This window comes from Aethina tumida, chromosome 4 (assembly GCF_024364675.1).
Source record: "Aethina tumida isolate Nest 87 chromosome 4, icAetTumi1.1, whole genome shotgun sequence".
Classification (NCBI taxonomy): Eukaryota; Metazoa; Arthropoda; class Insecta; order Coleoptera; family Nitidulidae; genus Aethina; species Aethina tumida.
In genome coordinates, this window is record NC_065438.1 from 24,609,371 (window position 1) to 24,623,615 (window position 14,245).

General features: G+C 26.8%; 1 protein-coding gene across 1 annotated transcript in view; it reads left to right on the forward strand.

Annotated features, from left to right (window-relative positions):
• Positions 1-14,245, forward strand: part of LOC109599848 (acetylcholinesterase-like) — a 148,370-nt gene that overhangs the window by 155 nt on the left and 133,970 nt on the right. The gene's annotated exons all lie outside the window — the stretch shown is intronic.

Here is a 14,245-nt window from a genome sequence, read left to right on the forward strand (position 1 = left end):
ATATTTGTTTATCTTACGAGAAATGTTTGGATTGGAAAAGTTTGTGTGAAACTGAAAAATCGCAATCAACTGTGCGCAAGTCTTTAATCATTGAAACAAATATGAAGGGGTCCCATGTTGGTACCGTGAGGTACTCCCATCTATACTGTCGACTCTAGTACGTGTTTTTATGGAATTAGAACTTTGTTCAAATATATTAGAACTTCATATATAAATTAATGTTGTAAGTAAATTATAAATTTGAAAATTGAGTCGATTAATTTATAATTAATTGAGCTATGAATTTCTGAATTATTAAGGATAATATTTGACCAATTATATCAAATGGAATAATTTAAACATTTTTAAATAAAGCCATTATTTCAGCATGTTAAAAGGCAGATGAGTTAGAAGTATGTATAAACAAAGGTAGTATTTTTCAGGAATAATCGAAAATAAAAAAGGAGTCTTCCCTACTTTTAAAAAATTTGAAAAATCATCTTACTTTCTAATAATTATTTAATCTGTGTACTTTAAGATATTCAAATTAAATTAAATAATCAATTCTAAGTGATGGATAAACACCAACATGGTAATTGTTTATAAACAATGAGATTGTTCTTGAAGCGTGCTACAATTCGCCACTACACTGGTGACTAATTATGCTTGACAATGTTTACACTTTGCCCGGGTACTCTGACAAGAAGGATTAACTCATTGTGATTTACTGATTCAATCCTTTGACAACTTTATAAATGTATGTTTGATTTAAACTACTAAAATATTAATTTTTTATGTGCGTGGATTGTTGAAAGCTACAAAGTTGCTCATGCAATTCCTTTATTGGCTTGGATAAGTACATGTACTTTGGGTAATGTCTTAAGTTGTCCGATTTGAAGTTAAATAATATTGACCACATTGTCTAACTTGAGAGGAAAGTTCAGCCTTGAAATTTAACGCAGTAGTAGTTTAATCAATAATATAGCAGTTCTAGCGTTCTCAAAATTAGAAAAACTGCAGGTTTACAATAAATCTTAATAAATAATTAGCAATTTTTATGCCAATGATAAAAAAACATTATATGCTTATAAAATCTGCAAATGTCGCATAGAAGAAAGTATAATGGACACATTATTCACCATCTTTTTTACTGTTCCAAATTGTCTTTTATTATTCTTAAACCTTTTGTACGTTTAATTTACAGTGGTGGAAAGAAGTATGGAATATTTTTAAAAAATCTTTTTTTTTTGGTTAAATTTTATTCAACCAGAAAAGTATGAAAATTTCCTAGTAAATGTAATATTACGTATTTATCTAATATTTTTAATTTACAGTGGTGGAAAAAAATAAAGAATATTATTTTATGTATGGTCAGCTGTACTTAGATTTTTAACATTTTCAGTCGATGTCAACGTAGAAACGCCTAAACACGTTTACTTATCACTTTAATTTTGGAAAAAAGTACTTTGTGAAAGTGGCCGAACGCAATATGACGTGGCAAAAACATTAAATATTACTCAGGGTGCTGTGTCAAAGATTTTGTGTAAATTCCGCACTCAAGGTGGTGTTGAAAATCGATGCAAACCTGGACGTCCACGAAAAACCACTCCCAAGATAGGTAAAATTCTAAAAATCGTCTTATTGATGTGGGACTACATAGTCGAGTTGTAGTTAAAAAAATCTCTGCTATCAATGGAAAACAGACGAAAGTAAATTTAATTTGCTTGTTATGGTAAAACATTTGTATGCCAACTGGGCAACGATACCATTTTAACTATCTACGGTTAAACATGGTGGAGGAAACATTGTGGTTTGAGAACGCTCTTCTCGATCTAAAGTTGGACCCTTGATTCAAGTGGAGGGTAAAATGAATGGTTTTCAATACAGGGATATAATGGAAAACACCATTAATTAATTATCGAATGGTGATTTCTAATGAAAAATTCAACTGTTTCAATGGCCGTCTCAGTCTCTCGATCTAAATCCTATTGAGGACCTTTGGGAAGTATTACTTCGTCACATCTGAACACATTGCAGACTGATATATTGTATGCCTAAAAAGTGTCAAACCGTGATAGAAACCATAGGTTACGTCACAAAATATTGAATTATTTGATTTATAGTTAATTTTTTATGTATTATGAAATATTCCATACTTTTTTCCAGATCAAATTCATTTTTTATTAAGAAAATGTAAAAAGTTGTAAATTAAATTAAATTTGCTTAAATTTACAACAGATTAAGGAAAAGATTAAGTGATATTCGTAACAAGTAAATAAATATTCCATACTTTTTTTCTACTACTGTATGTATGTATATGTTTTAATTACATCTAGATATTCACACATTAATATTTTTTATATAATCTGGTATACTGCTATTGATATCAAAATATTTTTATTTCCACGTGAACTTTATCACCAAGGATTAAATATAATAAATTATTTAAAAATTAATAAACAGATAAATACTCTTGAATTACACAAATCATCAGATAAAATATTATGTATAACATGATCTAGTTTCGAAATAAATTTAATTAAAATAAATAAAAATATATTTTCTTTTTAATTTATAAGATTTAGGTGTTGTCTATTATCCAGTAAAAATTTTAAAATATTCAACTTGGCAGTATAAAAACCCTCATCAAAATCTTAAGATGTATAAAAATGTTAAGCATTTTTTATTATCCTGTAATATTTTACAAATATTTAACTTGGTAACACAAAAATCCTCATCAAAAAGTGTATTAATTTAATTCAGTTCACATTTTTTTTCCTTTTAATTTTTAATATCTTTATAAAAAATAATTTTGTTTGGATTTCGCAATCCCATGTACAAAATTACGAATTAAGGTCACAATTGGAATCCAGCATACTACAAATAAAATAGTAGTAAACATGTTTATTAATCACAAAATAAATTCGGACTATTTATAGCCCGATAATTATAATTTATCCAACTCATCCATACACCCGATAAATCCGAAATGTTTTGCTTTGTACCACTAAAAAATTGTGCACAATTCGAACGTCCAAACAAAAGCATAAAACAAAACGCGGCGCTTTTAATTCTACAAAATTTTTTAGGACGGATAATCATCGAAAAGCAAAAGGCATTAATGGAAAAAAACGCACTAGTTGTTAGCTTTGAGCGTCCGCCCTTTGAAGTTACACAAAAATCCCGTACTGCAAAAACGGGACCAAATTGAATGAAGTCATTCATTTACAGCGTTGCAGTAAATTTGTCTGGCAAATAAAAGTTACAATTGTGCTACATAACGTGTTTGACGTGCTGTGAAAATTATTTTCTGAGCATATTAATTTTTGATTATGACGTTCGACTGTGAAATTTCGATATTTAATTGGATCGAAAATCGTTTTGCAAGGATGCATTTTCGATGCGCAATTCGAAGTCGGTCAGCTGAATTGCCGCAGCAAATAATTTAATTAAATGTGTGAAAATTAATAAACACGCCAATAGTTGTGTGTGTGACAGCGATGTATTTGATTAGTGGTGCTGGAGCATTTCAATTTTTAGAACGCAAACTGATCGAATTGCATTACAGCAAGTTTGTATTGTTAAAAGTTGCCTGTTTTGTATAGAATTACACAATGACTGAAAAATATTTTATTGACAATGATCCAATATTTATGGTATAACGGATATTGTAAATAATTCTACAACAAAATGATGTTAATATTTTATTTTTTATATATAAATTTACTGTCCAGTAACAAGTTATTTAATAATTAAATTTTAATTAATAGGATTTGTATTATTTGAATATATATATATATATATATATATATATATATATATAAATATATATATATATTTATTGAAATTACTATTTTATTTTAAATAATTATCAGAAGAAGAGAACAGTTCAATCAGAAAATTAAATGGGATTGAATTATAACTTGACTTAACAACAATGAAAACGACAAAATCTTTATTTTTCGTAGTGCCTTTTTAGCTGAATATACACTGGCACTGAATAGTAAAAAACGTCGAGCTATTTAAAATAACCATCAACCACATACTGCACCTCTTTATTGCTATCTTTTCAGGGTTGGAAATAGAAAATAGTCCGACGTCGTTAAATCTGGTGAATAGAATGCGTAAGGAAGCAATTCGAACTTATTTACTTGATTTTGGCCAATAAAGAATGTGTGAATTGGCGGCGGTGAATTGTCGTGATCGAATAACACTTTCTTTACATTAATTTCAAACGTTACAATAAGTTGGCATGGTTTTTCCTTTTTGAAAACAATCAATGAACATATGCACAACAAAAAACTTACGTCATCAACTTTCTAACTGACGAACTTCTTTTTGCCTTTGGAGTCGGTTCTCCTCATTTTGACTATTGTTTTGGCTATTCTTACTTCTCCGGTGGTGAATTCGTGTTTGATCCATTGTTGTAAACCGACGAAAAAAATTCGGCTTTATTGCAGCAAAGCATGGCCCAAACACTCGATTGTAAAATCTTCACAACACTGTTTTTGTTTAATTGTTCTCTTCAAGCTTCGCTTAATATGAGGTATAGGCCACCCTTGTAAATACCTTTCATTTTTGTTACATCATGCATTTTAAGAAGATTATCCAAAACCATCCAACAATTCAATATTTTACTGTTATAAGCGAAAGTGTAAACCCCCATAATGTTTAATATACCTCCTGATACCAAAGTATATTTTAAATTCATCATGTCTTAAAATTTTGAGGTAGAAAAAAATGTATTAATTTTACATTTAACACCCAATTAAACTACTATTTGACTTATTATTATAAATAAATTTGAATACATTAAATGTGTATTATTCCTATAAATAAAATACGTATTTAGAAATAATTAGTACAAAGAAATAATATATAATTCAATTTTAATTAATTTAATTGTCTTTAGAAATTTCAATTTTTATAAATAAATATCAATAATTACATTTTGAAGTAATAACAAAACAATAATTTATAAGAGGATATTAGTGACAATTTATTTTATTTATTAGCAAAAATAATTCTAGTGTTGCTAAACTTAAAAAATTTGAATATTTAAAATGAATTATAATAAATTATTAGTAAACTTTACATAAATAATAGTGAGCCATGTGTAGTGGTATATATGAAAATATAGGAGAAAAATTATAATATTAACTGTCTATTAGCATCCAATTAAAATATTTGATTTTCATTATTATATATAAATTTGAGTATTTTAAATAATCTTCGTTAGTATATTTTATTCTTAGACATAAAATTATTATTTAGAAATAATTTATATAAAAAATATTTTATAATTAAGTTTTAATTAAAAGGACATGTTTTTGAATATAAATTTAATAAATGATTTTAAAGTGAAAACATATAACAATGAGTAACAAGAAGGTGTAAGTAACCATTAATTTTATTTATATGAAATAATATTATCTAGTTATCCTAAAATTAAAGAACTTGAAGATTTTCAGTTAATTATAATAAAATGGTTACATAGTAAGACATTACATATTTAATAATTTTATTGTAATAATATGAAATTGAGGTAAAGAAGAAAATATAGTAGATAAATTATTTATTATTACAAATAAATTTAACTATTTTGAATAATATTTATTAGCATATATTTTTCTTAGATATAAAATTATTATTTAGAAGTAATTTGCACAAAGAATTATTTTATTATTAAATTTTAACTAATAAGATACATCTGAATATGATTTATCCTCAAAAATGACTTAACAAGTAACAAGAAGGTGTAAATGACCATTTACATTTTATTTATTTGAAATAAGATGTATCTGTATATGGTTTGTCCTCAAAAATGATTTTTTTATAATAAGTAACAAGAAGGTGTAAATGACCATTTATTTTATTTATTTGAAATAATAGTTCGAGTATTTCTATACTTAAAATTTACAGTAAATTATAATAAAATATACAAGTAACAAGAAGGTGTAAATGACCATTTATTTGATTTATTTTTCTAGTATTTTTAAACTTAAAAAAATTGAAACTTTACAGTAAATTATAATAAAATATCAAATAATAGTGGTAGATAGGAATATATAGCAAAACAATTGTTAACTGCCACTACAACACAATTAAAATATTTGAATTTCTTTCTTATAAATAAATTTGAATATTTCAAATAATATTTATTAGTATATTGTGTTTTTAGACAAAAAATTATTATTTAGAAATAATTTGTTCATTAAAATATTTTAGAACTGAATTTTAATTAATAGAATGTGTATTTGAATATGCTTTGTCTTCTTTTTTATAAATAAATATTAGTAATTAGATTTTGAAATAAAACATACAATAATAAGTAATAAGTATTTATTTTATTTATTTGAAATAATTTACAGTAAATTGTAATAAATTTAAAATAATAATTATAAAACTTTACATAATATAATACTGTGGTAGATTGGAAAATATAAGAGAAAAATTATTAATTGTCCATTTGAGTATTCTAAATAATATTTATTAGTATATTTTATTCTTAGATATAAAATTATTATTGAGAAATATTTTGCAGAATTATTTTATAATTAAATTTTAATAAAAAGTTACTATTTTTAACAAATAAATGTTTAATACATTTTGATATAGAAAATTTAACAATAAGAATTTGTTTATTTATTTGAAATAATAATTTTAAAAAATTGTAAATCTAAAGAGAATTATAATAAATTTTTATAAAACTTTACATACACTATGGTCCAATTGAAAGGGGGGCCTTCATAAAATTTTTTTACGATTTTAACCATCAATATTCTTGAAAAATAAGGTAATTTGTGCTATTTTTGACAGACTAATTAATTAAAAAATAAATTCGTAAAAAAAATATGAATTTTAATTTTTTTTAATCCAGTAGTGAATTTAGATTTTCTATAAAAAATTTGCTAGTATAATTTCTTCAAATTTTATAGCTAAAAAATTTCCCTGTAGATTTTAGTTTTTGGTTAAAAATGGAGGAAACATTTTTTGTGATGTTTTTATGAGGGTGTCCCGCCTTCAAATGGACTACATTGTATAATAATTTTATTATAATAATATAAAACTGTGGAGGAGGGAAATATAGGAGAAAAATTATTAACTATCCTCTACCACCCAATTAAAATATTTGACTTTTATTATTATAAATAATTTTGAAAATTTTAAATATAATCTCTTATTAAATATTATTCATGGATACATAATTATTATCTAGAAATAATTTTGACCATTATTTTATATTCCAAATTTAATGTACTTGAATATCGTTTGCCTTCAAATATAATTATTTACAATAAACTAAAATACTTGATTTTTATTATTTCTAAATAACTTTTTAACTGTTACTGCTATTATTTTATTTTTAGATGTGTATTTATGACAGTTATTTTGTAATTAAATTTTATTTAGTAGGTTATGTGTTTATATGTATATTTTGAAGCAAAACTTCTAATAAAAATTTGAAATAGATTTATATTTATTTTATTTTAATAATGATTTCAAGTAATTCTAACAAGTAACAAATTCTATTAAGATATTTCCTTTAATATAAACGAAGAAAAAATAGGGTGGCATTAGAATCCCAATTTGTAGCAATTGATGTAACGCCACAAATTCCTGTTCCCGTACAAATAAATCCGTCGACGAGTCATTTGTCTTGACAGAACATACGCGGAGATCTAAGTGATTTTACTCGCCTTCCAAATTGTTCCTTCCACCGAATTTATATCTGGGAAATTGAGCCCGGTCTGTTCGAATTGATGTAAATACCATAATTCCGGCACCGCTTTCGCCGGGCCACTTCGAAATTCATACGGCATTCGTCGTTCGAAATTGTAGTCGTAATGAGAAATAATCCAATTGACGGGACAACTTTTCAAACACCCGGGAACACTGCAATAAGCATAATCGTAATGTTGATGCCGGCACCAACTGTGCCATAAAATTGGTCGGATAATAGTTGCAATGTTCAAACGAAACGGCAGAGCCGACGAAAATTAAGCCCGATGTGCACGCTGTTGGATCGGGGTTGCCCGTGACAGAGGGATATTGTTCAATTTACGGTTATTATGACCGGCCGATGATAAATGGAATGGTCCATTAAAATAAAATATTTCGATTCAAGTGGGCTCCATGTTGAGTGCCGAACAGAATTATATTTGTCCCGAATCTGGAAAATGTTTCGCCTGATTTGCGGTCCTGAAATGTTTCGGCTTTATCATTTCTGTTAGCATGCAGCGTTCTCGGTTTCGATACTGCGGGATTAGATTGCGTTAAACATTGTTTTCCTCTATCTATTTCGGTTGTTTTTAAATATTTATCATATGGAAATGTGCAAACAAATGTGTAATTACTATTACTCATCTTACTAATGTAATATACACAATCATCAGTCTTACTATTTTATTTGAAGCATTTATATTCACCTAATTAATTAACAAAATATCAATACTATTTAAAATATTATACATTAAGTAAGAAGGGATTACGATATAATGAAATGGAATATAATAACAGATTGTTATTATATTCAATGTTAAGAAATGATAATATTATTCAATCATAGAATTATTTTATACTTTCATAATAGGCGACAAACAAGTTGTTTTTGGTATCTATTTGAGAACAGTTGTTACTGTTTTATATTATATTCGAAAATAAATTTAATGTAATATTCTTGTTTTGAACTTGATCTTATTGAATTTATATTAAACATTTTTATTATCGAATTTCGACATTCATGAGGCTTACAAACATTATATTAAAATATCACCGAGGTATGTGAATTGGACAGATCGGTGGGTTAATATTATTCAATCCAACTGTAATTATAATAAATTAAAATAAAATGGCAGTTATAGTTATAGAGACTACCGATTAGAACTTTTGGTATTAAAATATGAAATTTCATAATTTGAATTAAAATTATCAACATCAATCTGGTTTTCACATCTATTGACACTCCAAGCAACAATTATTTGCATGTTTATATGGATTTTTATTATTCAAATATAAAACGGACTGAACAAGATCATGACAAAATATAAATACAATTCAATTGAAATAACAATTAATATACAATCATATTATTTATGGATTGTATTTGTATTTACTTAAATTTCAATGTACTTGATTTTTAACATTATTTTAATTGTTTGAATTTCAATAATACTTAGACTTTTTGTACTTTCAATTATTTCATTTTGCTTTAAAAAAGTGTACAAGGCAAACAGCACAGTACGCATGCGCCAATCATGAGCATGTCGGTGACGCGAATCCATAAGATTTTCCACTACCAAAAAGTGCCTAACGCGGTTAAAGAAGTTTTTGCTTCAAAAAATACATTAATTCTATTATTATTTGTTAGGAAAGGCAACTTCTAATTTTCAGTTTACACATTTTTGTCGACGGTATAAAAAATAAGTATGTTTTACTTATGCTTAATAAACATCCCTCCTTCGATTGTAATTGGAACCAAAATATGTACTTCGGTCACTTGATTTCAATAGTGATTTTGAACGATGAGTGTGTTGGTAAGAGATGGTAAGAGAAGTGGGCGCTGATTTTTTCCTTGAAAGTACATCAGAAATAAAGATGATTCTGAAAATTTCGAATATTTGTATATAGAGATTCCTTTCAGACGACATTCTCCTCTTTGAATATTCCACTTTCAAAACAGTAATAGATATTAATCTCAAACTCACTCTGGACCAATTTGCTTCGACTATCCAGAAATCGAGTTATTGAAGTTTGACTATACTTTTTTAAGGATATTATGTAGAAATTGCTTATTATTTTACGAGTGTATAATGACTTTTACCCACACTAGTAACGTAATAATTTGTAATTACATACACATTCTGCTTGATTTGAATCTATTATATTCAATTAACTAAATCACAAAACGACAAAAGTGTTTATAGTTATTACACAATAAGTAAGTGATGGTTACAATGTAATGTTATCGGACTCTCGTAAACAAAATTTTATTTTCTTACATATAAACTTTATTTTATACGATTTATATGAGCTAATGTGGCAGTATTTATCTGCGGATTACCCAAATTGATAGTTTTATATTATTCAATCACAGTATCATTATTATAGGATCATTATTTTATGTTCCCATAAAATTAGACAAATAATTCATAATATTAGGTATATTTCCATTAAAAACAGTTATTACTATTTTACTTTGTGAGTTATTGAATAGTCAATAAATACAATTTAATTTTTTTGTTTGGAACGTGATTTTATTAGATTATCAGATTTCTTCTAGAGGCTCACAAACGTTATAATAATAATATGCCAGCGAGGTATTTTTAAGCAAATTACACATATCAGTAGATAATATAATTTAATCACTCTGTCATTATTATAATGATTATAATTATCATAATGACCAATAATGATCAATAATAATAATAATAATCATAATATATCATAATCATCATTAATCATTTAATGAGATAAATTATAAATTATTATATAGAAATAATGTGGAAATATGCAATGTATAATGACTATTACCCACGCTAGTGATACAGTTATAGATAATCATTTGAAATTTTGCCTTATTTAAATCAACACATAAAACTTGATTTTATGGATAAGAGAATGTGATAGTTTCCTTCTAGATTTTTATTATATTCAGTGTTTGCAAGCCTCAATTTTATTATGTACTTTTTTCAGAGAATTAGAGTATCGTTTTTATATGAGGGTTATTTTATATTACTATAAAATTCAACAAATAATTTGATAAACTTTTTTAGGAACAGTTAATACTATTTTAGTAGGTTACTGAGGGGTCGTCAATAAATTCTCTTATTTTAAACTTAATTTTATTCGTTTTAGATTAAGAAAACTGACATTATTATTCAATTAGAAAGTCATTATTCCAATAGAAATATTTCTTAATGTCATAATATCTGACGAATTATCCTCAAACAAATATTATTTGATGCAGATTATTTTACCAAGGTTTAATGACTGTCATTATTATAAAAAAAAATATTTTATTTTAATAAAAATATAATAATTATTATGAATTAAATAAATTAGAAATTATTTATAATTTTTAACGTAATATTGCAGTTTGAGGGTGGTTATATTCATAATACGGAAATATGTATATTACTTTTCCAGTATGTAATGACTATTACCCACACTAGTAATGTAGTTACATATACAGTTTTGTCTTCAACTAATTAAATTGCAAAATATTTAGTTATTATACGTTAACCAAGCAGCGGCACAGCGTATTATTATCGAACACACAAAATTTTTGTATTTCGTATAAAACTAGATTCTATATCAGGTAATGGGTCAGTTTTTTCTAGATTTTTATTATATTCAAGTTTAACAAAAGTTACATTTTTATATGTATGTCTGTTTCAGATATTCAAATTAAATTAAATAATTAATTCCATATAATAGAGGGTACTTTTATTTTTATTATCGATTCTTGTTATTTTTTAACAGAAGTTTCCAACAAATATGTTTGTTTAAATTAATTAATTCTAATTATTTTAACTTTATAATTAAAATTTAATGTTGGAGTTTGAAACTAGTGTTGATTTATTATTTATTAGATAACTTCCAATTGGTTGAACTAGGTATTTATGAATTATTGAGGATAACCACTACTTACTAAATTGTATAATTCAAGTATTTTAAAATTAAGCCATTGTTTCTGGGTAAGAATTATATATAAAATGTCAGTGGTATATGTAATATATAGGTAAAATTAGAAGAAATTAAATATTTTAATTACATTCAAAGAATTTGAAAATACATTTTATAACAGTCATTTCTGTATTTGAATTTTAAGACATGTACATTAAATTAGTAAAGTAATCCCAAATGTTGGATAAACACTAACATATTAATTGTTTATAAACAATGTAATTGTTCTGAAGTGTGTTACAATTCGCCACTTCACTCGTGACAATGTTTACATTTTACTCGAGTATTCCGACAAGAAGGATTAACCCATTGTGATTAGATATTTCAATTCTTGAAGGCTTTTTTTAATTGTATTGTATATATGTATATATTATTTTACAAGTTTAATGACTATTACTCACACTAGAAGTAATAGGAACACTATTTTATGATCTCATAATTTCTATTTATATTTTTTTAATTTGTTGTTGGAAAGCTTTTGAAGAGTAGTCAATTAATTTATTTATAATTTATTGTTTAAAACAAAAGTGGAAGTTTTTTCCATTTTAAAGGCTAACTGATAATAAAATGTCAGAGTGCTATTTATGTATATGCGAATTACCCAAATCAAGGGATTGGTATTATTCAATCAAAATGTCATTACTATAATAGAATCAAATGAAATAAATCATTTCATAATTTCCAATATTTAACAAATAAATGTAATTATCTAAGTTTACGTACAAATTACATATATGGACGTAAATAATAATAATTAATTTAACCAATTACAGTAGATCTTCGATAACTCGAATTTTTGATAATTCGAAGCAAATTTGTTGGCAATGGCGTCCAGGGTGAATGATTATGTGTAATTTTTACTGTACTCGAAGTAAATATTTGGCACAACCATCGATAAGTCGAATTTCTCCTTCCTCATGTAAACTCCTCGTGGTATTTCCTTCCCGATAATACCTGTCTTCTGCCCGAATGGCATTCTCTGTCAGCAACAATTCTAGGACTAATTATCGATTGATTATAATAATGCCGGGCACCCCTACAATTTACTTTATGGTGTTTACACGATTACAACATCCTAAATTTTAAATGGGAGTATAATCGTAGCATTATTTGAAAATCGTTAAACACAAAAATTGACTTTTTTGAATTAAAATAAAAACTTTACCTAATATAACATATATATATATATATATATATATATAGTGTACGAATTAAATAAGGGTAATTAATTATGAACAAGTTTAAAACAATTTTGGTAGAATAGGGTGAATGGAGAATAAACAGAGCCGTAAAATAATAAGCATTGTATTTGTCATTGGTGTACCAGAAACCTAATTTGCAACAAATCATGATAACATGACAGAAACTTCAGTTCCTGTACAAATAATTGCAGCCACAATCGTTTGTCTTGACACGTGTACCTGGAAACTAACGCTGGATCCGACTAAATTTCCCCGCTTTCTAAATTGTTTCACCTAGATAATTTATATTGGCAAATATGGGATACTAAAACTCAATTGATGAGTGCGTTAATTAATTTACATTCGGTGTGTGTGTGTGTTTAACTTAGCCATTAATTCAGGAATTTGTTTCACTTAATGGCTTCCCCCGTTTTCTGTTTTACATTGTTTAATACTTGAAAATTTTTCTAAAAGGAACAAAGTTATTTAATTCAGTTTCATAACGATGTTCATGATGTTCACAAGGAAAAAAATGTAATTTAAAACCTTTGTTCCCTTAATTTCCTGTTAAAAGTGATCCTGGCAAAGTAAATAAGAGGTCAGGAAGCGCAGGGAAATCGATGAGTTTCCACGTGTGTGTGTGCCAGTGTGTGTGTATGTGTGTGAAGTAGTGTGTTTAAGGAGTCCATTATAACGTCAAGCGTCCGGGTTAATATTTATGTGGTGCATAAACAATTCACTTAGTCCGTAAGAGGAGCGACTTTGAAGTAGAAATTGTCGAGTCGAGACAGAAGAAAAGTCAAAGTAGAAGGCAGCTGCCTCTTTGAGCGGCGGGGTTAGCCCTGTTATCCCACGTTACCAACCTTGAATTATTCACGGCGTACTCGAATTTCGTGCCACGCCACGGTATTCATTCCCCTCCAAAACGGCCCCCGCCACCCGAACGAAAAAGCCCCGTCCCGTCCGACCGCCACCCTCACATCGCACAATAGATCACTGGGGGAAAGTTGGGAATTGTATTTTTGCAAAAACCGCTCCCCATCTCGCTCTCTCGCACTTCTTAGTTACCGTCCGTGTGCCGTGTAATTGGAGTTTATTTAAATGAAAACGGAAAATTATTCCACTAATTCCGTTCAAATTAAATGCCGGTTTAGAAAATGTTGCGTCCATTAATCTTTCGCGGGGATTCTTTGCGCAGGATAATTAATTTCATCATTGATGCGCTTTTATCTTTTTTTTATATACGACAGTATTTAGACGGAGTAATCTGTTTAAATCTTACACTAATTTCGTAAAGTACATTAAGTTTATTGCCACTCTATTTTTATTAACTAGCATTATATAAAAATAGAATAAGAATAATCGAAGTTTCAACATTCATATTTATTATTTTTAAT